Source organism: Triticum dicoccoides, chromosome 6B (assembly GCF_002162155.2).
Source record: "Triticum dicoccoides isolate Atlit2015 ecotype Zavitan chromosome 6B, WEW_v2.0, whole genome shotgun sequence".
Lineage (NCBI taxonomy): Eukaryota > Viridiplantae > Streptophyta > Magnoliopsida > Poales > Poaceae > Triticum > Triticum dicoccoides.
Window position 1 is genome coordinate 203,655,725 of NC_041391.1, and position 26,471 is coordinate 203,682,195.

The following is a 26,471-nucleotide window of genomic DNA, read 5'->3' on the forward strand; positions in this document are numbered from 1 at the left end:
TCCCTCTGAGGGTTCCGCGGGCGCCAGCTCAGGCGCTTCTTCAACGGAGCATTATTGAACTCAAGGAGGCCGATCCGTACAGGGTCCGGCAGGGGGATGTCATCTATATAGAACCACTCCGAGGACCAGTCCTCGGACGTCCTCTTTGGGGTACCGGATAGATATCCGGTCCCGGCGATGCGCCATAGTTCGGCTCCGCCCACTTGATAAATACACCCCTCCTGAGAACGGGGCACGAGGCAAACAACCTCTTCCATAGCACGAAATGGGCTTCAATGCCCAAGAACAGCTCGCAGAGGGCCACGAAGCCCGCAATGTGCAGAATGGAGGCGGGCGTGAGGTTGTGTAGCTGGAGGCTGTAGAACTCCAGCAACCCTCGGAGAAACGGATGAATTGGAAATCCGAGTCCTCTAATCAAATAAGGGACTAGGCATACCCGCTCTCCTTGAGAGGGATTGGGGACGCTCTCCGCCTGCTCTCTGCCGCTATAGGTAGCAATCTCGGCTCGAACTGGGACCATATATGCTGGGGGGAGAAGCCCCTTGGACTGAAGCACTACTAACTCGCTATGCGGGACGGAACACCGCCCCCAGTCTCCGGGCCGAGGGCTGGAGAGGCGAGAGGAGGAGCTGCACCGACCGGCCATGATGGAATGGATCCCTGTCGGAGGCACTCTGATGAAGGCTCACGAAGGGAAGATGGTGTGAATTGGATATAAATCCCCGTCTCTTTTATGGGCGGTTCATTAACACAACCGGGGGGGGGGGTAAATGAAAAAATCCCCTGGCTTTTCGCATTCGTTTGACACGTGGAAGATGGTCATTATGGGGCACACAAGCCAAGGAGGGCAGCACGCACTAGAAGCCGGACACTATTCGACGGGTACAGAGAATTTGAAGAAGAACCCGCCTTGCAATGCCGAAGACAACTTGCGCGCTGGACTCGTCGTCATTGAAGCCTGGTTCGGGGGCTACTGAGGGAGTCCTGGATTAGGGGGTGTCCGGATGGCCGGACTATGACCTTCCGCCGGACTCCCGGACTATGAAGATACAAGATTGAAGACTCCGTCCCGTGTCCGGATGGGACTTTCCTTGGCATGGAAGGCAAGCTTGGCGATACGATATGAAGATCTCCTCCCATTGTAACCGACTCTGTGTAACCCTAGCCCTCTCCGGTGTCTATATAAACCGGAGAGTTTTACTCCGTAGGACGAACAACAATCATACCATAGTCTGGCTTCTAGGGTTTAACCTCTCTGATCTCGTGGTAGATCTACTCTTGTACTACCCATATCATCAATATTAATCAAGGAGGAGTAGGGTTTTACCTCCATTGAGAGGGCCCGAACCTGGGTAAAAACATCGTGTCCCTTGTCTCCTGTTACCATCCGCCTAGACGCAAAGTTCGGGACCCCCTACCCAAGATCCGCCGGTTTTGACACCGACAGTGATGCAGCAAAGTAGCATAAGTATTTCCCTCAGTTTTTGAGAACCAAGGTATCAATCCAGTAGGAGGCTCCTCACAAGTCCCTCACACCTACACAAACAAACAAGAACCTCGCAACAAACGCGATAAAGGGGTTGTCAATCCCTTCACGGCCACTTGCGAAAGTGAGATCTGATAGAGATAATATGATAAGATAAATATTTTTGGTATTTTTATGATATAGCTTGAAAAGTAAAGATTGCAAAATAAAGTAGATTGGAAACTTATATGATAGAGAATAGACCCGAGGGCCATAGGTTTCACTAGTGGCTTCTCTCAAGATAGCATAATTATTACAATGGGTGAACAAATTACTGTCAAGCAATTGATAGAAAAAGGCATAGTTATGAGAATATCTAGGCATGATCATGTATATAGGCATCACGTCCGCAACAAGTAGACCGACTCCTGCCTGCGTCTACCACTATTACTCCACACATCGACCGCTATCCAGCATGCATCTAGAGTATTAAGTTCATAAGAACAGAGTAACACATTAAGCAAGATGGCATGATCTAGAGCGATAAACTCAAGCAATATGATATAAACCCCATCTTTTTATCCTTGATGGCAACAATACAATACGTGCCTTGTTGCCCCTGCTGTCACTGGGAAAGGACACTGCAAGATTGAACCCAAAGCTAAGCACTTCTCCCATTGCAAGAAAGATCAATCTAGTAGGCCAAACCAAACTGATAATTCGAAGAGACTTGCAAAGATAACCAATCATACAAAAAGAATTCAGAGGAGATTCAAATATTTCTCATAGATAAACTTGATCATAAACCCATAATTCATCGGATCTCGACAAACACACCGCGAAAATAGTTACATCGAATAGATCTCCAAGAAGATCGAGGAGAACTTTGTATTGAGATTCAAAGAGAGAGAAGAAGCCATCTAGCTAATAATTATGGACCTGAAGATCTGAGGTAAACTACTCACAACTCATCAGAGAGGCCTTTGTGATGATGTATGTTGGAAATATGCCCTAGAGGCAATGATAAATTAGTTGTCATTATTATATTTCCTTGTTCATGATAATCGTTTATTATCCATGCTATAATTGTATTGATAGGAAACTCAGATACATGTGTGGGTACATAGACAACACCATGTCCCTAGTAAGCCTCTAGTTGACTAGCTCGTTGATCAACAGATGGTTACGGTTTCCTAACCATAGACATTGGATGTCGTTGATAACGGGATCACATCATTAGGAGAATGATGTGATGGACAAGACCCAATCCTAAGCCTAGCACAAAGATCGTAGTTCGTATGCTAAAGCTTTTTTAATGTCAAGTATCATTTCCTTAGACCATGAGATTGTGCAACTCCAGAATACTGTAGGAATGCTTTGGGTGCACCAAACGTCACAACGTAACTCGATGGCTATAAAGGTGCACTTCGGGTATCTCCAAAAGTGTCTGTTGGGTTGGCATGAATCGAGACTGGGATTTGTCACTCCGTGTAACGAAAAGGTATCTCTGGGCCCACTCGGTAGGACATCATCATAATGTGCACAATGTGAGCAAGGGGTTGATCATGGGATGATGTGTTATAGAATGAGTAAAGAGACTTGCCGGTAACGAGATTGAACAAGGTATCAGGATACCGATGATCGAATCTCGGGCAAGTACAATACCGCTAGACAAAGGGAATTGAATACTGGATTGATTGAATCCTCGACATCGTGGTTCATACGATGAGATCATCATGGAACATGTGGGAGCCAACATGGGTATCCAGATCCCACTGTTTGTTATTGACCGGAGAACGTCTCGGTCATGTCTGCATGGTTCCCGAACCCGTAGGGTCTACACACTTAAGGTTCGATGACGCTAGGGTTATAAAGGAAGTTTGTATGTGGTTACCGACTCATGTTAGGGGTCCCGGATGAGATCCCGGACATCATGAGGAGTTCCGGAATGGTCTGGAGGTAAAGATTTATATATCGGAAGTCATGTTTTGGTCACCGGAAAAGTTTTGGGTTTTATCGGTAACGTACCGGGACCAGCGGGAGGGTCCCGGGGGTCCACCAAGTGGGGCCACCGGCCCCGGAGGGGTGCATGGGCCAAGTGTGGGAGGGGACCAGCCCCAGGTGGGCTGGTGCTCCCCCCACAAGGGCCCAAGGCGCCTAGGGTTTGGGGAGGGGGCGCACCCACCAAACTTGGGGGGCAAGTTTCCCCTCTCCCCCCCTTGGCCGCCCCCTCGATGGGATCTAGGGCTGGCCGCCGCCCCTAGGGTGGAACCCTAGGTGAGGGCGCAGCCCCCCCTCTCCCCCTATATATAGTGGAGGCAAAGGGGCAGCCCAACACACGAAGTTCTTCTGCTGTTGGCGCAGCCATACCTCTCTTTCTCCTCATATCTCGCGGTGCTTGGCAAAGCCCTGCTGGATCACCATGCTCCTCCACCATCACCACGCCGTTGTGCTGCTGCTAGATGGATTCTTCCCCAACCTCTCCCTCTCTCCTTGCTGGATCAAGGCATGGTAAACGTCACCGGGCTGTACGTGTGTTGAACGCGGAGGTGCCGTCCGTTCGCCACTAGGATCTCTGGTGATTTGGATCATGACGAGTACGACTCCTTCAACCCCGTTCTCTTGAACGCTTCCGCTTAGCGATCTACAAGGGTATGTAGATGCACTCTCCTTCCCCTCGTTGCTAGTTTCTCCATAGATAGATCTTGGTGACACGTAGGAAAATTTTGAATTTCTGCTACGTTCCCCAACAGTGGTATCAGAGCTAGGTCTATTGCGTAGATTCTTTACACGAGTAGAACACAAAGTATTTGTGGGTGTTGATCTTGTTCAATATGCTTACCGTTACTAGTCCAATCTTGATTCGGCGGCGTTGTGGGATGAAGCGGCCCGGACCGACCTTACATGTACTCTTACATGAGACAGGTTCCACCGACTGACATGCACTTGTTGCATAAGGTGGCTAGCGGGTGCCAGTCTCTCCCACTTTAGTCGGATCGGATTCGATGAAAAGGGTCCTTATGACGGGTAAATAGCAATTGGCATATCACGTTGTGGCTTTTGCGTAGGTAAGAAACTTTCTTGCTAGAAACCCTTAGCAGCCCCGTAAAACATGCAAACAACAATTAGAGGACGTCTAACTTGTTTTTGCAGGGTATGTTATGTGATGTGATATGGTCAAGAAGAATGTGATGAATGATATGTGATGCATGAGATTGATCATGTTCTTGTAATAGGAATCACGACTTGCATGTCGATGAGTATGACAACCGGCAGGAGCCATAGGAGTTGTCTTTATTTATTGTATGACCTGCGTGTCATTGAACAATGCCATGTAATTACTTTACTTTATTTCTAACCGGTAGCTATAGTAGTAGAAGTAATAAGTTGGCGAGACAACTTCATGGAGACACGATGATGGAGATCATGATGATGGAGATCATGATGATGGAGATCATGGTGTCATGCCGGTGACGATGATGATCATGGAGCCCCGAAGATGGAGATCAAAAGGAGCAAAATGATATTGGCCATATCATGTCATTTTTTGATTGCATGTGATGTTTATCATGTTTATGCATCTTATTTGCTTAGAACGATGATAGTAAATAAGATGATCCCTCATTAAAATTTCAAGAAAGTGTTCCCCCTAACTGTGCACCGTTGCGAAAGTTCATCGTTTTGAAGCACCACGTGATGATCGTGTGTGATAGATTCTAACGTTCACATACAACGGGTGTAAGCCAGATTTACACACGCGAAACACTTAGGTTGACTTGACGAGCCTAGCATGTACAGACATGGCCTCGGAACACAAGAGACCGAAAGGTTGAGCATGAATCGTGTGGTAGATATGATCGACATGAAGATGTTCACCGATGATGACTAGTCCGTCTCACGTGATGATCGGACACGGCCTAGTTGACTCGGATCATGTAATCACTTAGATGACTAGAGGGATGTCTATCTGAGTGGGAGTTCATTAGATGAACTTAATTATCCTGAACATAGTCAAAAGCCCTTTGCAAATTATGTCAAAGCTCGCGCTTAGTTCTACTATTTTAGGTATGTTCCTAGAGAAAATATAGTTGAAAGTTGACAGTAGCAATTATGCGGACAATAAAAGGCTTATGTCCTTAATGCACCGCTCGGTGTGCTGGACCTCGAACGTGGTCTATGGATGTTGCGAACATCGGACATACACATTTTGATAACTACGTGATAGTTCAGTTAAACGGTTTAGAGTTGAGGCACCAAAGACGTATTTCAAAATGTCGCGGAACACATGAGATGTTTCGAGGGCTGAAATTGGGATTTCAGGCTCGTGCCCACGCCAAGAGGTATAAGACCTCCGACGATTTTCTTAGCCTGCAAACTAAGGGAGAAAAGCTCAATCGTTGAGCTTGTGCTCAGATTGTCTGAGTACAACAATCACTTGAATCGAGTAGGAGTTGATCTTCCAGATGAGACACTGATGTTTCTCCAAAGTCATTGCCACCAAGCTGCTAGAGCTTCGTGATGAACTATAACATATCAGGGTTAGATATGATGATCCTTCAGAAATTCGTGATGTTTGACACCGCGAAAGTAGAAGTCAAGTAGGAGCATCAATTTTTGATGGTTGGTAAAACCACTAGTTTCAAGAAGGGCAAGGGCAACAAGGGATACTTCATGAAACGGCAAAACAGTTGCTGCTCTAGTGAAGAAACCCAAGGTTGAACCCAAACCCGAGACTAAGTGCTTCTGTAATGAGAGGAACGGACACTGAAGCAGAACCACCCTAGATACTTGGTAGATGAGAAGGCTGGCAAGGTCGATAGAAGTATATTGGATATACATTGAATTAAATGTGTACTTTACTAGTACTCCTAGTAGCACCAGGGTATTAGATACCGGTTCGGTTGCTAAGTGTTAGTAACTCGAAATAAAAGCTACGGAATAAACGGAGACTAGCTAAAGGTGAGCTGACGATATGTGTTGGAAGTGTTTCCAAGGTTGATGTGAACATTGCACGCTCCCTCTACCATCAAGATTTGGTGTTTGCGTTGAGCATAGACATGATTGGATTATGTCTATCGCAGTACGGTATTCATTTAAGGAGAATAATGGTTACTCTGTTTATTTGAATAATACCTTCAATGGTCTTGCGCCTAAAATGAATGGTTTATTGAAATCTCGATCGTAGTGATACACATTTTCATGCCAAAAGATATAAGGTAGTAATGATAGTACCACTTACTTGTGGCACTGCCATGTAAGTCATATTGGTGTAAACGCATGAAGAAGCTCCATATTGATGGATCTTTGGACTCACTCGTCTTGAAAAGTTTGAGACATGCGAACCATGTCTATTGGTATATACGCATGAAGAAACTCCATGCAGATGGATCGTTTGGACTCACTTGAATTTGAATCACTTGAGATATGCAAATCATACCACATGGGCAAGATGACTGAAAAGCCTCGTTTTCAGTAAGATGGAACAAGATAGCAACTTGTTGGAAGTAACACATTTTGATGTGTGCAGTCCAATGAGTGCTGAGGCATGCAGTAAATATCGTTATGTTCTTACTTCACAGATGATTTAAGTAGATACTGAGTATATTTACTAGATGAAACACAAGTCTGAATAATTGAATGGTTCAAGTAATTTTAGAGTGAAGTTGAAGATCATCGTGACAAGAGGATAAAATATCTATGATATGATCATAGAGATGAGTATCTGAGTTACGAGCTTTGGCACGCAATTAAGACATTGTGGAAATTATTTCACAATTAATACCGCCTGGAACATCATAGTGTGATGGTGTGTCCGAACATCATAGTTGCACCCTATTGGATATGGTGCGTACCATGATGTCTCTTATCGAATTACCACTATCGTTCATGGGTTAGGAATTAGAGACAACCACACTCACTTTAAGAGGGCACCACGTAATTCCGTTGAAACGACACCGTTTGAACCATGGTTTGGAGAAACCTAAGTTGTCGTTTCTTAAAAGTTTGGGGCTGCGACGCTTATGTGAAAAAGTTTCATCGTGATAAGCTCGAACCCAAAACGGATAAATACATCTTCATAGGATACCCAAAATGGTTGGGTATACCTCCTATCTCAGATCCGAAAACAAAAGTAATTGTTTCTAGAAACGGGTCCTTTCTCGAGGAAAAGTTTCTCTCGAAAGAATTGAGTGGGAGGATGGTGGAGACTTGATGAGGTTATTGAACCATCACTTCAACCGGTGTGTAACAGGGCACATGAAGTTGTTCCTGTAGCACCTACACCATTTGAAGTAGAAGCTTATGATAGTGATCATGAAACTTCGGATCAAGTCACTACCAAAACTCGTAGGTCGACAAGGATGCGTGCTACTTCAGAGTGGTACGTAATCCTGTCTTAGAAGTCATGTTGCTAGACAACAATGAACCTACAAGCTATGGATAAGCGATGGTGGGCCCGGATTCCGACACATGGCTCGAGGCCATAAAATCCGAGAGAGGATCCATGACTTTGGAAGAACTACTTGATGGTCGTAAGGTTGTTGAGTACAGATGGATTTTAAAAGGAAGACAGACAATGATGGTAAGTATCACCATTAAGAAAGCTCAACTTGTCGTTAAGTTTTCCGACAAGTTCAAGCAGTTGACTACGATGAGACTTTCTCACTCATAGCGATGCTAAGAGTCTGTTGGAATTATATTAGCAATTACTGCATGATTTATGAAATCTTGCAGATAGGATGTCAAAACATTGTTTCCTCGATGATATCCTTGAGGAAAGGTTGTATGTGATACAACCAGAAGGTTTTGTCAATCCTGAAGAACGCTGACAAATATGCAAAGCTCCAGCAATCCTTCTAAGGACTGGAGTAAGCATCTCAGAGTTGGAATGTACGCTTTGATAAGATGATCAAAGATTTTGGGTTTATACAAAGTTTATGAGAAACTTGTATTTCCAAAGAAGTGAGTGGGAGCACTATAGAATTTCTGATAAGTATATGTGAATGACATATTGTTGATCCGAAATAATGTAGAATTTCTAGAAAGCATATAGGGTTATTTGAAAAGTGTTTTTCAATAGAAAACCTGAATTAAGCTGCTTGAACATTGAGCATCAAGATCTATGAGGATAGATCAAAAACTGCTAAATGGTACTTTCAAATGAGCACATACCTTGACATGATCTTGAAGGTGTTCAAGATAGATCAGTCAAAGAAGGAGTTCTAGCCTGAGTTGTAAGGTATGAAGTTAAGAGTTAAAGCTCGACCACGGCAGAAGAGAGAGAAAGGACGAAGGTCGTCCCCTATGCTTTAGACGTAGGCTCTATAGTATGCTATGCTGTGTACCGCACCATAAGTGTGCCTTGCCATGAGTCAGCCAGGGGGTACAAGAATGATCCAGGAATGGGGATCATTGGACAACGGTCAAAAATTGTCCTAGGAGTAAATAAGGACATGTTCCTCGATTATGGAGGTGATAAAGAGTTCAGCGTAAAGGTTTACGTCGATGCAAGCTTTAACACCTATCCGAGTAACTCTGAGTAGCAAACCAGATATGTATAGTGGAGCAACCATTTGGAATAGCTCCAAGTGGAGCGTGGAAGCAACATTTACAATATGACATACAAAATTGCGAAATACATACGGATCTGAATGTTGCAGACCCGTTGACTAAAACCTCTCTCACAAGCAAAACATGATCAAAACCCAAAACTCATTGAGTCTTAATCACATGATGATGTGAACTAGTTTAGTGACACTAGTAAACTCTTTGGATGTTGGTCACATGGCGATGTGACCTGTGAGTGTTAATCACATGGCGATGTGAACTAGATTATTGACTCTAGTGCAAGTGCGAGACTGTTGGAAATATGCCCTAGAGGCAATAATAAATTAGTTGTTATTATTATATTTCCTTGTTCATGATAATTGTTTATTATCCATGCTATAATTGTATTGATAGGAAACTCAGATACATGTATGGGTACATAGACAACACCATGTCCCTAGTAAGCCTCTAGTTGACTAGCTTGTTGATCAATAGATGGTTACGGTTTCCTGACCATGGACATTGGATGTCGTTGATAATAGGATCATATCATTAGGAGAATGATGTGATGGACAAGACCCAATCCTAAGCCTAGCACAAAGATCGTAGTTCGTATGCTAAAGCTTTTCTAATGTCAAGTATCATTTCCTTAGACCATGAGATTGTGCAACTCTAGGATACCGTAGGAATGCTTTGGGTGCACCAAACGTCACAACGTAACTGGGTGGCTATAAAGGTGCACTACGTGTATCTCCGAAAGTGTCTGTTGGGTTGGCATGAATAGAGACTGGGATTTGTCACTCCGTGTAACGGAAAGGTATCTCTGGGCCCACTCGGTAGGACATCATCATAATGTGCACAATGTGACCAAGGGGTTGATCACGGGATGATGTGTTATGGAACGAGTAAAGAGACTTGCCGGTAACAAGATTGAACAAGGTATCGGGATACCGACGATCGAATCTCGGGCAAGTACAATACCGCTAGACAAAGGGAATTGAATACGGGATTGATTGAATCCTCAACATAGTGGTTCATCCGATGAGATCATCATGGAACATGTGGGAGCCAACATGGGTATCCATATCCCGCTGTTGGTTATTGACCGAAGAACGTTTCGGTGATGTCTGCATGGTTCCCGACCCCGTAGGGTCTACACACTTAAGGTTCGATGACGCTAGGGTTGTAAAGAAAGTTTGTCTGTGGTTACTGAATGTTGTTCGGAGTCCCGAATGAGATCCCGGACGTCACGAGGAGTTCCGGAATGGTCCGGAGGTAAAGATTTATATATGGGAAGTCCTGTTTTGGTCACCGGAAAACTTTCGGGTTTTATTGGTAACGTACCGGGACCACCGGGAGGGTCCCGGGGGTCCACCAAGTGGGGCCACCAGCCCCGGAGGGGTGCATGGGCCAAGTGTGGGAGGGGACCAGCCCCATGTGGGCTGGTGCGCCCCCCCCACAAGGGCCCAAGGTGCCTAGGGTTTGGGGAGGGGGCGGACCCACCTAACTTCGGGGGCAAGTTTCCCCTCTCCCCCCCTTGGCCGGCCCCCTCGGTGGGATCTAGGGCTGGCCGCTGCCCCTAGGGTGGAACCCTAGGTGGGGGCGCAGCCCCCCCCCCTCCTCTCCCCCTATATATAGTGGAGGCAAAGGGGCAGCCCAACACATGAAGTTCTTCTGCTGTTGGCACAGCCCTACCTCTCTTTCTCCTCATATCTCGCGGTGCTTGGCAAAGCCCTGCTGGATCACCACGCTCCTCCACAATCACCACACCATTGTGCTGCTACTGGATGGAGTCTTCCCCAACCTCTCCCTCTCTCCTTGCTGGATCAAGGCATGGGAGACGTCACTGGGCTGTACGTGTGTTGAACGCGAAGGTGCCGTCCGTTCGGCACTAGGATCTCCGGTGATTTGGATCACGACGAGTACGACTCCTTCAAACCCGTTCTCTTGAACGCTTCCGCTTAGCGATCTACAAGGGTATGTAGATGCACTCTCCTTCCCCTCGTTGCTGGTTTCTCCATAGATAGATCTTGGTGACACATAGGAAAATTTTGAATTTCTGCTACGTTCCCCAACAATGTAGAGGCCCTCCGCGATCGATTCCCCCTCCGGCGGAGCGCCGGAAAAGGCTCCAAGATGGGATCTCATGGGTACAGAAGGTTGCGGCGGTGGAAATAGTTTTTCGTGGTGCTCCTGGATGGTTTTGGCGTACATAGATATATATAGGTGAAGGAGGTAGGTCAAGGGAGCCACGAGGGGCCCATGAGGCAGGGGCACCTCCCCCCCAGGGCGCGGCCCACACCCTCATGGCTGCCTCGGCTGCTTCTTGATGTCCACTACAAGTCTCCTGGATTGCGTTTGTTCCAAAAATATCGCCCCCGAAGGTTTCATTCCATTTGGACTCCGTTTGATATTCCTTTTCTGCGAAACACTGAAATAGACAAAAAAACAGCAATTCGGGCTGGGCCTCCGGTTAGTAGGTTAGTCAAAAAAATGATATAAAAGTGTATAGTAAAGCCCATAAACATCCAAAACGGGTAATATAATAGCATGGAACAATAAAAAATTATAGATACGTTGGAGACGTATCAAGCATCCCCAAGCTTAATTCCTGCTCATCCTCGAGTGGGTAAATGATAAAAACAGAATTTTTGATGTGGAATCCTACCTAGCATATTTCTCAATGTATTTTTCTTTATTGTGGCATGAATGTTCAGATCCAAATGATTCAAGATAAAAGTTCATATTGACATGAAAACAATAATACTTCAAGCATAGTAAGAAAGCAATCATGTCTTCTCAAAATAACATGGCTAAAGAAAGCTATCCCTACAAAATCATATAGTCTGGCTATGCTCTATCTTCATCACACAAAATATTTAAATCATGCACAACCCCGATGACAAGCCAAGCAATTGTTTCATACTTTAATGTTCTCAAACCTTTTCAACTTTCACGCAATACATGAGCGTGAGCCTTGGACATAGCACTATATGTGGAATATAATGGTGGTTGTGGAGAAGACAAAAAGGAGAAGATAGTCTCACATCAACTAGGCGTTTCAACGGTCTATGTAGATGCCCATTAATAGATATCAATGTGAGTGAGTTGGGATTGCCATGCAGCGGATGCACTAGAGCTATAAGTGTATGAAAGCTCAACAAAACAAACTAAGTGGGTGTGCATCCAACTTGCTTGATCACGAAGACCTAGGGCATTTTGAGGAAGCCCATCATTGGAATATACAAGCCAAGTTCTATAATGTAAAATTCCCACTAGTATATGAAAGCGACAACATAGGAGACTCTCTATCATGAAGATCATGGTGCTACTTTGAAGCACAAGTGTGGGAATGGAAGGAACATTGTCCCTTCTATCATTTTCTCTCATTTTTTTATTTATTTTGGTGGGATTCTTTGGCCTCTTTTTTTCTATTTGGGCTTCTTTGGCCTCTTTTATTTTTCATAAAGTCTGGAGTCTCATCCCGACTTGTGGGGGAATCATAGTATCCATCATCCTTTCCTCACTTGGGACAATGCTCTAATAATGAAGATCATCACACTTTTATTTATTTACAACTCAAGAATTACAACTCAATACTTAGAACAAAATATGACTCTATATGGATGCCTCCGGCGGTGTACCGGGATATGCAATGAATCAAGAGTGACATGTATGAAAGAATTATCAAGGTGGCTTTGCCACAAATACAATGTCAACTACATGATCATGCAAAAGCAATATGACAATAATGGAGCATGTCATAATAAACGGAACGGTTGAAAGTTGCATGGCAATATATCTTAGAATGGCTATGGAAATGCCATAATAGGTAGGTATGGTGGCTGTTTTGAGGAAGGTATATGGTGGATGTATGGTACCGGTGAAAGTTGCATGTCACAAGAGAGGCTAGCAATAGTGGAAGGATGAGAGTGCGTATAATCCATGGACTCAAGATTAGTCATAAAGAACTCATATACTTATTGCAAAAATCTACAAGTTATTGAAACAAAGTACTACGTGCATGCTCCTAGGGGCATAGATTGGTAGGAAAAGACCATCGCTCGTCCCCGACCGCCACTCATAAGGAAGACAATCAAGAAATAAATCATGCTCCAACTTCATCACATAACGGTTCACCATACGTGCATGCTACGGGAATCACAAACTTTAACACAAGTATTTCTCAAATTCACAATTACTCCACTAGCATGACTCTAATATTACCATCCTCATATCTCAAAACAATCATCAAGCATCAAGTTGATCATAGTATTCAATTTACTTCCTATGATAGTTTTTATTATACCCAACTTGGATGCCCATCATTCTAGGACCAATTTTATAACCATAGAAAATACCATGCTGTTTTAAAAGACTCTCAAAATAATATGAGTGAAGCATGAGAGATCAATAATTTCTAGAAAATAAAACCACCGCCGTGCTCTAAAAAGATATAAGTGAAGCACTAGAGCAAAACTGTGTAGCTCAAAAGATATAAGTGAAGCACATAGAGTATTCTAATAGATTCCGAATCATGTGCGTCTCTCCAAAAATGTGTGTACAGCAAGGATAATTGTGGTAAACTAAAAAGCAAAGACTCATATCATACAAGACGCTCCAAGAAAAACACATATCATGTGGTCAAGAAAAATATAGCTCCAAGTAAAGTTACCGATAGACGAAGACGAAAGAGGGGATGCCTTTCGGGCATCCCCAAGCTTAGGCTTTTGGTTGTCCTTGAATTACCTTGGGGTTCCATGGGAATCCCCAAGCTTAGGCTCTTTCCACTCATTATTCCATAGTCCATCAAATCTTTACCCAAAACTTGAAAACTTCACAACACAAAACTCAACAGGAAATCTCATGAGCTCCGTTAGTGCAAGAAAGAAAAACCACCACTTGAGGTACTGTAATGAACTCATTATTTATTTATATTGGTGTTAAACCTACTGTATTCTAACTTCTCTATGCTTCATACCCCCCGATACTAGCCATAGATTCATCAAAATAAGCAAACAACACATGAAAAACAGAATCTGTCAGAAACAGAACAGTCTGTAGCAATCTGTCACTTTCGAAAACTTATGGAACTCCAAAAATCCTACCAAAATAGGAAATCCTGGGCAATTTGTCTATTGATCTACTGCAAAACGAATCAACTCAAAAGCACGTTTCTGTGATTTATTAGATTGTTTCTCATGAGCGCAAAAGTTTCTGTTTTTCAGCGAGATCGAATTAACTTTCATCCAAGATGATCCTATAGGTTCTACTTGGCACAAACACTAACTAAAACATAAAACCACATCTAAACAGAGGCTAGATGAATTATTTAATACTGAACAGCAAAGAAAAATATTGGGTTGTCTCCCAACAAGTGCTATCGTTTAACGCCCCTAGCTAGGCATTGATAATTTTGATGATGCTCACATGAAAGATAAGAATTGAAGAGAAAAGAGAGCATCATCAAACACGTGATAAACACATCTAAGTCTAACATACTTCCTATGCATAGGTTTTTTATAAGCAAACAAATTATCAAGGGAAGCAAAAACTAGCATATGCAAGGAAGAAGACGATAGCAATCTCAACATGAGGAGAGGTAATTTAGTAAAATTTCTACAACCATATTTTCCACTCTCATAATAATTACATGTAGGATCATAAGCAATTTCAACAAAATAGCTATCACATAACATATTCTCAACATGATCCACATACATGCAAAGTTGACACTCTTCCAAGATAGTGGGATTAACATTAACTAAAGCCATGACCTCTCCAAACCCACTTTTATCAAAAACTTCATAAGATTGAACATTCTCCAAATATGTGGGATCTGAATTTGAAACTCTTCCAAACCCACTTTCAATATTATTGCAAACATTATTATCGATCTCATATTCATCATGGGGCTTAAATAAATTTTCAAGATCATAAGAAGAATCACCCCAATCATGATCATTGCAACAAGTAGTAGACATAGCAAAACTAGCATCCCCAAGCTTAGGGTTTTGCATATTATTAGCACAATTGGCATCAAGAGAATTTATAATAACATCATTGCAATCATGCTTTTCATCGAAGGAACTATCAAGTGTGGGTGCAATAGCAACGATCTCATGTTTAACATAAGGAACTATAGCAAATTCATCTTCATAAATATTGGCATCATGGCCACAAGAATAGCAAGCATCATGTTCATCAAGGGATATTTCAATCAAATCATCAGAATAATTATTATCTATAGATTCATGCATATCATTATTTTCTCCCAAACCAACAGTCATTCTTTCAATAAATTCTTTGACATACACATTATGAGCATAGTTTTCATAGCAATATTTAAGTATGTCAAAAAAATTAGATTCGTAGAGAGTAATATCATATTTTTCAATCAAAGAAGCAACTTCATAAGCACCCTTAAAAGCAACAAATTCTTAAATTAGTTTGATATCATAGTAAGTATAAACACCGTTGTCATAAGAAGATAGGATTTCATTATCATTAAACTCGCATAGGTAGGGAAGGTGTTTTTTAGGGTTCTTAGAGCAACAAGTAAAATTATAAATTTCACAAAGATTCCAAGCATAGCACAACAACCTGTTTATTTGATCCCATAAGAGTATCCCTTTTTAAGACAAACGGTGATGCACAAAATGAGCATGCCCATCTGAAGATTTTCCCTCAACTAAACTAGTTGGGGTTTCAGCACGAGCACAAATAGATCAAAGATGATCCAAGTAGAACACTTTATGTGTATCCATATCAATAGATTTTTAGCAAGCAAAGATGTAAGCACATAGAAGGCACATGGAAACACAAGCAAACAAAAAAGACGAATGGAAGAGGGGCGAATAAAACGACAAGGGTGAAGTGGGGGAGAGGAAAACGAGAGGCAAATGGCAAATAATGTAATGCGAGGGATAAGGGTTTGTGATGGGTACTTGGTATGTCTTGACTTGTGCGTAGACTCCCTGGCAACGGCGCCAGAAATCCTTCTTGCTACCTCTTGAGCATGCGTTGGTTTTTCCCTTGAAGAGGAAAGGGTGATGCAGCAAAGTAGCGTAAGTATTTCCCTCAGTTTTTGAGAACCAAGGTATCAATCCAGTAGGAGGCTCCACACAAGTCTCTCGCACCTACGCAAACAAACAAGAACCTCGTAACCAATGCGATAAAGGGGTTGTCAATCCCTTCACGGCCACTTGCGAAAGTGAGATCTGATAGAGATAATATGATAAGATAAATATTTTTGGTATTTTTATGATATAGCTTGAAAAGTAAAGATTGCAAAATAAAGTAGATTGGAAACTTATATGATAGAGAATAGACCCGGGGCCATAGGTTTCCCTGGTGGCTTCTCTCAAGATAGCATAATTATTACGATGGGTGAACAAATTACTGTCGAGCAATTGATAGAAAAGTGCATAGTTATGAGAATATCTAGGCATGATCATGTATATAGGCATCACGTCCACAATAAGTAGACCAACTCCTACCTGCATCTACTACTATTACTCCACACATCGACCGCTATCCAACATGCATCTAGAGTATTAACTTCATAAGAACAGAGTAACACATTAAGCAAGATGACATGATGTAGAGGGATAAACTCAAGCAATATGATATAAACCCCATCTTTTTATCCTCGATGGCAACAATACGTGCCTTGCTGCCCCTGCTGTCACTAGGAAAGGACACCGCAAGATTGAACCCAAAGTTAAGCACTTCCCCCATTGCAAGAAAGATCAATCCAGTAGGCCAAACCATAATTCAAAGAGACTTGCAAAGATAACCAATCATACATAAAAGAATTCAGAGGAGATTCAAATATTTCTCATAGATAAACTTGATCGTAAACCCACAATTCATCAGACCTCGACTAACACACCGCAAAAAGAGTTACATCGAATAGATCTCGAAGAAGATCAAGGAGAACTTTGTATTGAGATTCAAAATGAGAGATGAAGCCATCTAGCTAATAATTATGGACCCGAAGGTCTGAGGTAAACTACTCACAACTCATTGGAGAGGCCTTGGTGATGATGTAGAGGCCCTCCATGATCGATTCCCCTTCGGCAGAGTGCCGAAAAAGGCTCCAAGATGGGATCTCACGGGTACAGAAGGTTGCGGCGATGGAAATAGTTTTTTGTGGTGCTCCTGGATGGTTTTCGGGTACGTAGATATATATAGGCGAAGGAGGTAGTGTTGGAAATATGCCCTAGAGGCAATAATAAAATGGTTATTATTGTATTTCCTTGTTCATGATAATTGTCTATCATTCATGCTATAATTGTATTGACCAGAAACCGCAATACATGTGTGAATACATAGACCACAACATGTCCCTAGTGAGCCTCTAGTTGACTAGCTCATTGATCAACAGATGGTCATGGTTTCCTGACCATGGACATTGGATGTCATTGATAACGGGATCACATCATTAGGAGAATGATGTGATGGACAAGACCCAATCCTAAGCCTAGCACAAGATCGTGTAGTTCGTATGCTAAAGCTTTTCTAAATGTCAAGTATCTTTTCCCTAGACCATGAGATTGTGCAACTCCCGGATACCGTAGGAATGATTTGGGTGTACCAAACATCACAACGTAACTGGGTGGCTATGAAGGTGCACTACGGGTATCTCCTAAAGTGTCTGTTGGGTTGGCACGAATCGAGACTGGGATTTGTCACTCCGTGTGACGGAGAGGTATCTCTAGGCCCACTCGGTAGGACATCATCATAATGTGCACGATGTGATTAAGGAGTTTGATCATGGGATGATGTGTTACGGAACGAGTAAAGAGACTTGCCGGTAACGAGATTGAACAAGGTATCAGCATACCGACGATCAAATCTCGGGCAAGTACTATACCGGTAGACAAAGGGAACTATATACGGGATTGATTGAATCCTTGACATCGTGGTTCATCCGATGAGATCATCGTGGAACATGTGGGAGCCAACATGGGTATCCAGATCCCGCTATTGGTTATTGGCCGGAGAGTTGTCTCGGTCATGTCTGCATGGTTCCCGAACCCGTAGGGTCTACACACTTAAGGTTTGATGACGCTAGGGTTATAGGGAAGGTATATACGCGGTTACCGAATGTTGTTCGGAGTCCCGGATGAGATCCCGGATGACAAGAGGAGTCCCGGAATGGTCCGGAGGTGAAGATTGATATATTTGACGAAGGGTTTTGGAGTCCGGAAGTGTTCCGGAGGTACCGGGTGATGACCAGCATGACCGAAAGGTGTTTCGGGAGCCCCGACAAGTGTTGGGGGGGCTTCATGGGCCAAGGGGAGGGGGAAAACCAGCCCACTAAGGGGCTGTGCGCCCCCATCACCTATTCCCACGTGACCAGGGGGTTTGGGGCGCCCCATCTAGGGTTCCCACCTCCTGGCTTGGGGGCCAAATCACCCAAAGGGGAGATCCCATCTGCCCTGGCCACCGCTCCCCCTAGGGGAAACCCAAGGGCGCCTCCCCCTCTCCCTTCCCCCTATATATAGTGGAGGTTTTGGGGCTGCCCAACACATGAGTCTCTCTCTCCCAAGGCGCATCCCTACCTCTCTCCCTCCTCGTCTTTCGTAGTGCTTGGCGAAGCCCTGCTGGAGTACCGCGCTCCTCCACCACCACCACGCCGTCGTGCTACTGCTGGAAGGAGTCTTCCCCAACCTCTCCCTCTCTCCTTGCTGGATCAAGGCATGGGAGACGTCACCGGGCTGCACATGTGTTGAACGCGGAGGCGCCATTGTTCGGCGCTTAGATCGGAATCAACCGCGATCTGAATCGCTACGAGTACGACTCCTTCATCCGCGTTCTTGTAAAGCTTCCGCTTAGCGATCTACAAGGGTATGTAGATGCACTCCCCTCCCCCTTGTTGCTAGATTACTCCATAGATTGATCTTGGTGATGCGTAGAAAATTTTGAATTTCTGCTACGTTCCCCAACAGTGGCATCATGGCCTAGGTCTATTGCGTAGATTCTATGCACGAGTAGAACACAAGTTGTTGTGGGCGTTGATTTTCTTCAATATGCTTACCGTTACTAGTCCTATCTTGTTTCGACGGTATTGTGGGATGAAGCGACCCGAACTGACCTTACACGTACACTTACGTGAGACAGGTTCCACCGACTGACATGCACTTGTTGCATAAGGTGTCTAGCGGGTGCCAGTCTCTCACACTTTAGTCGGATCGGATTCGATGAAAAGGGTCCTTATGAAGGGTAAATAGCAATTGTCATATCACGTTGTGGCTTTTGCGTAGGTAAGAAATGTTCTTGCTAGAAATCCATAGCAGCCACGTAAAACATGGAAACAACAATTAGAGGACGTCTAACTTGTTTTTGCAGGATATGCTATGTGATGTGATATGGCCAAAAGAATGTGATGAATGATATGTGATGTATGAGATTGATCATGTTCTTGTAATAGGAATCACGACTTGCATGTCGTTGAGTATGACAATCGGCAGGAGCCATAGGAGTTGTCTTTATTTATTGTATGACCTGTGTGTCACTGAATAACGCCATGTAATTACTTTACTTCTTTGCTAAACCGTTGGCCATAGTAGTAGAAGTAATAAGTTGGCGAGACAACTTCATGGAGACACGATGATGGAGATCATGGTGTCATGCCGGTGACGATGATGATCATGGAGCCCCGAAGATGGAGATCAAAAGGAGCAAAATGATATTGGCCATATCATGTCACTATTTGATTGCATGTGATGTTTATCATGTTTATGCATCTTATTTGCTCAGAACGACGGTAGCATAAATAAGATGATCCCTCACTAAAATTTCAAGCAAGTGTTCCCCCTAAATGTGCACCGTTGCGAAAGTTCGTTGTTTCGAAGCACCACGTGATGATCGGGTGTGATAGATTCTAACATTCACATACAATGGGTGTAAGCCAGATTTACACACGCGAAACACTTAGGTTGACTTGACAAGCCTAGCATGTACAGACATGGCCTCGGAACACAAGAGACCGAAAGGTCGAACATGAGTCGTATAGTGGATACGATCAACATGAAGATGTTCACTAATGATGACTAGTCCATCTCACGTGATGATCGGACAAGCCTAGTTTACTCGGATCATGTATCGCTTAAGATGACTAGAGAGATGTCTATCTGAGTGGGAGTTCATTAGATGAACTTAATTATCCTGAACATAGTCAAAAGGTCTTTGCAAATTATGTCGTAAGCTCGCGTTTTAGTTCTACTGCTTTAGATATGTTCCTAGAGAAAATTTAGTTGAAAGTTGATAGTAGCAATTATGCGGACTGGGTCCGTAAACTGAGGATTGTCCTCATTGCTGCGTAGAAGGCTTATGTCCTTAATGGACCGCTCGGTGTGCTAAACCTCGAACGTCGTCTGTGGATGTTGCGAAAATCTGACATACACGTTTTGATGACTATGTGATAGTTCAGTAATGTTAAACGGTTTAGAATTGAGGCACCGAAGACGATTTTGAAACGTCGCGGAACATAGGGGATGTTCCAAGAGCTAAAATTGGGATTTCAGGCTTGTGCCCATGTCAACAGGTATAAGACCTCCGACGAGCTTCTTGGCCTACAAACTAAGGGAGAAAAGCTCAATCGTTGAGCTTGTACTCAGATTGTCTGGGTACAACAATCACTTGAATCGAGTGGGAGTTAATCTTCCAGATGAGATAGTGATGTTTCTCCAAAGACATTGCCACCAAGCTACTAGAGCTTCGTGATGAACTATAACATATCAGGGATAGATATGATGATCCTTGAAATATTCACGATGTTCGACACCGCAAAAGTAGAAATCAAGAAGGAGCATCAATTGTCGATGGTTAGTGAAACCACTAGTTTCAAGAAGGGCAAGGGCAAGAAGGGGTACTTCATGAAACGGCAAATCAGTTGCTGCTCCAATGAAGAAACCCAGTGTTGAACCCAAACCCGAGACTAAGTGCTTCTGTAATGAGGGAACGGTCACTGAAGTAGAACTACCCTAGATACTTGGTAGATGAGAAGGCTGGCAAGGTTGACAGAAGTATATTGGATATACATTGAATTAAATGTGTACTTTACTAGTACTCCTAGTAGCACCAGGGTATTAAGATACTGGTTCGGTTGCTAAGTGTTAGTAACTCGAAATAAAAGAGCTACGGAATAAACGTAGACTAGCTAAAGGTGAGATGACAATGTGTGTTGGAAGTGTTTCCAAGGTTGATGTGATCAAGCATCGCTTGCTCCATCTACCATCGAGATTGGTGTTAAACCTAAATAATTGTTATTTGGTGTTTGCGTTGAGCATAGACATGATTTGATTATGTCTATCGCAATATGGTTATTCATTTAAGGAGAATAATGGTTACTCTATTTATTTGAATAATACCTTCAATGGTCTTGCACCTAAAAGAATGGTTTATTGAATCTCGATCGTAGTGATACACATGTTCATGCCAAAAGATATAAGATAGTAATGATAGTACCACCTGCTTGTGGCAGTGCCATTTGAGTCATATTGGTACAAACGCATGAAGAAGCTCCATGTTGATGGATCTTTGGACTCACTCGTTTTTGAAAAGTTTGAGACATGCGAACCATGTCTATTGGTATGCGCGCATGAAGAAACTCCATGCAGATGGATCGTTTGGACTCACTTGATTCTAAATCACTTGAGACATGCAAATCATACCACATGCGCAAGATGACTGAAAAGCCTCGTTTTTCAATAAGATGGAACAAGAAAGAAACTTGTTGGAAGTAATACATTTTGATGTGTGTAGTCCAATGCATGCTGAGGCACGCAATGGATATCGTTATGTTCTTACTTCACAGTTGATTTAAGTAGATGCTGAGTATATTTACTTGATGAAACACAAGTCTGAATTATTGAAAGGTTCAAGTAATTTCAGAGTGAAGTTGAAGATCTTCGTGACAAGAGGATAAAAATGTCTATGATATGATCATAGAGATGAATATCTGAGTTGCGAGTTTGGTACACAATTAAGACATTGAGGAAATTGTTTCACAACTAACACCGCCTGGAACACCATAGTGTGATGGTGTGTCCGAACATCATAGATGCACCCTATTGGATATGGGGCATACAATGATGTCTCTTATCGAATTACCACTATCGTTCATGGGTTAGGCATTAGAGACAACCGCATTCACTTTAAATAGGGCACCACGTAATTCCGTTGAGATGACACCGTGTGAACTATGGTTTAGAGAAACCTAAGCTGTCGTTTCTTGAAAGTTTGGGGCTGCGATGCTTATGTGAAAAGTTTCATCCTGATAAGCTCGAACCCAAAGCGGATAAATACATCTTCATAGGACACCCAAAACAGTTGGGTATACCTCCTAATTCAGATCCGGAAGCAAAAGTGATTGTTTCTAGAAATGGATCCTTTCTCGAGGAAAAGTTTCTCTCGAAAGAATTGAGTGGGAGGATGGTGGAGACTTGATGAGGTTAATGAACCATCACTTCAACCAGTGTGTAGCAGGGCACAGGAAGTTGTTCATGTGGCACCTACACCAATTGAAGTGGAAGCTGATGATAGTGATCATGATGCTTCGGATCAAGGCACTACCGAACCTCGTAGGTCGACAAGGACGCGTACTACTTCAGAGTGGTACACAATCCTGTCTTAGAGGTCATGTTGCTAGACAACAATGAACCTACGAGCTATGGAGAAGCGATGGTGGGACCGTATTCCGACAAATGGCTCGAGGCCATAAAATCCGAGAGAGGATCCATGTATGAAAACAAAGTGTAGACTTTGGAAGAACTACTTGATGGTCGTAAGGCTATTGGGTACAGATGGATTTTAAAAGGAAGACGGACAATGATGGTAAGTGTCACCATTAAGAAAGCTCAACTTGTCGCTAAGATGTTTTCCGACAAGTTCATGGAGTTGACTACGATGAGACTTTCTCACTCATAGCGATGCTAAGAGTTTGTTGTAATTATATTAGCAGTTACTGCATGATTTATGAAAACTTGCAGATAGGACGTCAAAACATTGTTTCCTCGACGATATTCTTGAGGAAAGGTTGTATGTGATACAACCAGAAGGTTTTGTCAATCCTGAAAGATGCTAACAAGTGTGCAAAGCTCCAGCAATCCTTCTAAGGACCGGAGTAAGCATCTCGGAGTTGGAATATATGCTTTGATGAGATGATCAAAGATTTTGGGTTTATACAAAGTTTATGAGAAACTTGTATTTCCAAAGAAGTGAGTGGGAGCACTATAGCATTTCTGATGAGTATATGTTGTTGACATATTGTTGATCGCAAATGATGTAGAATTTCTGGAAAGCATATAGGGTTATTTGAAAAGTGTTTTTCAATGGAAAACCTGGATTAAGCTACTTGAACATTGAGCATCAAGATATATAAGGATAGATCAAAACGCTTAATAGTACTTTCAAATGAATGCATATCGTGACAAGATTTTGAAGGAGTTCAGAATAGATCAGCAAAGAAGGAGTTCTTGGCTGTGTTATATGGTGTGAGTATTGAGTAAGACTCAACACATGACCACAGCAGAAGATAAAGAAAGGACGAAGGTCGTCCCCTATGCTTTAGACGTAGGCTCTATAGTATGCTATGCTGTGTACCGCACCGGAAGTGTGCCTTGCCATGAGTCACTCAAGGGGTACAAGAGTGATCCAGGAATGGATCACAGGACAACGGTCAAACTTATCCTTAGTAACTAGTGGACTAAGGAATTTTCTCGATTATGGAGGTGGTAAAAGAGTTCGTCGTAAAGGGTTACGCCGATGCAAACTTTGACACTAATCTGGATTATTCTGAGTAGTAAACCGGATTCGTAAGGTAGAACAGTTATTTTGGAATAGTTCCAAATAGAGCGTGGTAGCTGCATCTAGGAGATGATATAGAGATTTGCAAAACACACACGGATATGAAAGGTTCAGATCCGTTGACTAATAACTTCTCTCACAAGTGAAATATGATCAAACCCCATGGGTGTCGATTCATTACAATCACATAGTGATGTGAACTAGATTATTGACTCTAGTGCAAGTGGGAGACTATTGGAAATATGCCCTAGAGGCAATAATAAAATGGTTATTATTGTATTTCCTTGTTCATGATAATTGTCTTTATTCATGCTATAATTGTATTGACCGGAAACCGCAATACATGTGTGAATACATAGACCACAACATGTCCCTAGTGATCCTCTAGTTGACTAGCTCGTTGATCAACAGATGATCATGGTTTCCTGACCATGGACATTGGATGTCATTGATAACGGGATCACATCATTAGGAGAATGATGTGATGGACAAGACCCAATCCTAAGCCTAGCACAAGATCGTGTAGTTCGTATGCTAAAGCTTTTCTAAATGTCAAGTATCTTTTCCCTAGACCATGAGATTGTGCAACTCCCGGATACCGTAGGAATGATTTGGGTGTACCAAACATCACAACGTAACTGGGTGGCTATGAAGGTGCACTACGGGTATCTCCTAAAGTGTCTGTTGGGTTGGCACGAATCGAGACTGGGATTTGTCACTCCGTGTGACGGAGAGGTATCTCTAGGCCCACTCGGTAGGACATCATCATAATGTGCACAATGTGATCAAGGAGTTTGAAAATGGGATGATGTGTTATGGAACGAGTAAAGAGACTTGCCGGTAACGAGATTGAACAAGGTATCGGCATACCGACGATCGAATCTCGGGCAAGTACTATACCGATAGACAAAGGGAATTGTATACGAGATTGATTGAATCCTTGACATCGTGGTTCATCCGATGAGATCATCGAGGAACATGTGGGAGCCAACATGGATATCCAGATCCCGCTGCTGGTTATTGGCTGGAGAGTTGTCTCGGTCATGTCTGCATGGTTCCCAAACCCGTAGGGTCTACACACTTAAGGTTCGATGACGCTAGGGTTATAGCGAAGGTATGTATGCGGTTACCGAATGTTGTTAGGAGTCCCGGATGAGATCCCGGACGTCATGAGGAGTCCCGGAATGGTCCGGAGGTGAAGATTGATATATTTGACGAAGGGTTTTGGAGTCCGGAAGTGTTCCGAAGGTACCGGGTGATGACCAGCATGACCGAAAGGTGTTTCGGGAGCCCCGACAAGTGTTGGGGGGGCTTCATGGGCCAAGGGGAGGGGGAAAACCAGCCCACTAAGGGGATGTGCGCCCCCCCTCACCTATTCCCACATGACCAGGGGGTTTGGGGCGCCCCATCTAGGGTTCCCACCTCCTGGCTTGGGGGCCAAGTTACCCAAAGGGGAGATCCCATCTGCCCTGGCCGCCGCCCCCCTAGCGGAAACCCTAGGGCGCCTCCCCCTCTCCCTTCCCCCTATATATAGTGGAGGTTTTGGGGCTGCCCAACACATGAGTCTCTCTCTCCCAAGGCGCAACCCTACCTCTCTCCCTCCTCGTCTTTCGTAGTGCTTGGCGAAGCCCTGCTGGAGTACCGCGCTCCTCCACCACCACCACGCCATCGTGCTACTGCTGGACGGAGTCTTCCCCAACCTCTCCCTCTCTCCTTGCTGGATCAAGGCATGGGAGACGTCACCGGGCTGCACGTGTGTTGAATGCGGAGGCGCCATTGTTCGGTGCTTAGATCGGAATCAACCGCGATCTGAATCGCTATGAGTACGACTCCTTCATCCGTGTTCTTGTAATGCTTCCGCTTAGCGATCTACAAGGGTATGTAGATGCACTCCCCTTCCCCTTGTTGCTAGATTACTCCATAGATTGATCTTGGTGATGCGTAGAAAAATTTGAATTTCTGCTACGTTCCCCAACAGGTAGGTCAGGGGAGCCACGAGGCAGGGGGCGCCGCCCCCTAGGGCGCGCCCTACACCCTCGTGGCTGCCTCGGCTGCTTCTTGACGTCCACTCCAAGTCTCCTGGGTTGCGTTTGTTCCAAAACGATCGTTCCCGAAGGTTTCATTCTGTTTGGACTCCGTTTGACATTCCTTTTCTGGGAAACACTGAAATAGACAAAAAACAGCAATTCGGGCTGGGCCTCCGGTTAGTAGGTTAGTCCCAAAATGGTATAAAAGTGTATAGTAAAGCCCATAAACATCCAAAACGGGTAATATAAAAGCATGGAATAATAAAAAATTATAGATACGTTGGAGACGTATCACCGCTTCATCATTTTTCTTTGACTTTGGCAAATTCTTCTCTTTCCAGCAAGTTTTGTCAATCAACATCTGTGGTGTGCTCCTGATGCTCATTGAGTTGTTGTTGCTGGCAGGGTTGGCGGAGCTGCTACTCACCCTGGTTGTGTTGCCACCTGTACCACCAGAACTAGGGCCATTGTCATCATCATCATCGGAGCTGTGCGTGCCTCCATCGGATCCCCCTTGATCATGAGGATCAACATCCTCGTCTTCTTCCTCATCATCTCCTTCCCCCTCATTTCCATCAATTGATGCACCTTTGTCTCCATCTCCTTCTTTGGCATCA